The following is a 1,497-nucleotide window of genomic DNA, read 5'->3' on the forward strand; positions in this document are numbered from 1 at the left end:
TGGCTAGCTTGCTAGCCATCCCTTGTGTTGCAAAGCTATTTAATCCACACGACTCTCGGCAACGGATATCTCGGCTCTCGCATCGATGAAGAACGTAGCGAAATTCGATACCTGGTGTGAATTGCAGAATCCCGCGAACCATCGAGTCTTTGAACGCAAGTTGCGCCCGAGGCCACTCGGCCGAGGGCACGCCTGCCTGGGCGTCACGCCAAAACACGCTCCCAACCACCCTCATCGGGAATCGGGATGCGGCATCTGGTCCCTCGTCTCGCAAGGGGCGGTGGACCGAAGATCGGGCTGCCGGTGTACCGCGCCGGACACAACGCATGGTGGGCGTCCTTGCTTTATCAACGCAGTGCATCCGACGCGCAGCCGACATTATGGCCTCAGAACGACCCAGCAAACGAAGCGCACGTCGCTTCGACCGCGACCCCAGGTCAGGCGGGACTACCCGCTGAGTTTAAGCATATAAATAAGCGGAGGAGAAGAAACTTACAAGGATTCCCCTAGTAACGGCGAGCGAACCGGGAGCAGCCCAGCTTGAGAATCGGGCGGCTGTGCCGTCCGAATTGTAGTCCTGAGAGGCGTCCTCAGCGACGGACCGGGCCCAAGTCCCCTGGAAAGGGGCGCCTGGGAGGGTGAGAGCCCCGTCCGGCCCGGACCCTGTCGCCCCACGAGGCGCCGTCAACGAGTCGGGTTGTTTGGGAATGCAGCCCAAATCGGGCGGTAGACTCCGTCCAAGGCTAAATACAGGCGAGAGACCGATAGCGAACAAGTACCGCGAGGGAAAGATGAAAAGGACTTTGAAAAGAGAGTCATAGAGTGCTTGAAATTGCCGGGAGGGAAGCGGATGGGGGCCGGCGATGCGCCCCGGCCGTATGCGGAACGGCTCTTGCTGGTCCGCCGCTCGGCTCGGGGTGTGGACTGTTGTCGGCCGCGCCGGCGGCCAAAGCCCGGGGGCCTTAGGTGCCCCCGGTGGCCGTCGTCGTCACGGCCGGTACCCGCGCGCCGAAAGGCGTGTCCCTCGGGGCACTGCGCTGCAACGGCCTGCGGGCTCCCCATCCGACCCGTCTTGAAACACGGACCAAGGAGTCTGACATGCGTGCGAGTCGACGGGTTCTGAAACCTGGGATGCGCAAGGAAGCTGACGAGCGGGAGGCCCTCACGGGCCGCACCGCTGGCCGACCCTGATCTTCTGTGAAGGGTTCGAGTTGGAGCACGCCTGTCGGGACCCGAAAGATGGTGAACTATGCCTGAGCGGGGCGAAGCCAGAGGAAACTCTGGTGGAGGCTCGAAGCGATACTGACGTGCAAATCGTTTGTCTGACTTGGGTATAGGGGCGAAAGACTAATCGAACCATCTAGTAGCTGGTTCCCTCCGAAGTTTCCCTCAGGATAGCTGGAGCCCATTACGAGTTCTATCAGGTAAAGCCAATGATTAGAGGCATTGGGGACGCAACGTCCTCGACCTATTCTCAAACTTTAAATAGGTAGGATG

General features: G+C 60.5%; 1 non-coding gene and 1 pseudogene across 1 annotated transcript; one reads left to right on the plus strand and one right to left on the minus strand.

Moving 5' to 3' along the window:
• Nucleotides 1-50: 50 nt before the first annotated feature.
• Nucleotides 51-206, plus strand: LOC123178003 (5.8S ribosomal RNA). The gene has a single exon (XR_006489262.1). It is a non-coding gene; the product is annotated as a 5.8S ribosomal RNA (ribosomal RNA).
• A 186-nt stretch (nucleotides 207-392) lies between these two features.
• On the minus strand, nucleotides 393-1,100 carry LOC123178002 (uncharacterized; annotated as a pseudogene).
• Between the last annotated feature and the right edge of the window lie 397 nt (nucleotides 1,101-1,497).

The sequence above is a fragment of the Triticum aestivum genome, unplaced genomic scaffold (assembly GCF_018294505.1).
Source record: "Triticum aestivum cultivar Chinese Spring unplaced genomic scaffold, IWGSC CS RefSeq v2.1 scaffold32925, whole genome shotgun sequence".
NCBI lineage: Eukaryota > Viridiplantae > Streptophyta > Magnoliopsida > Poales > Poaceae > Triticum > Triticum aestivum.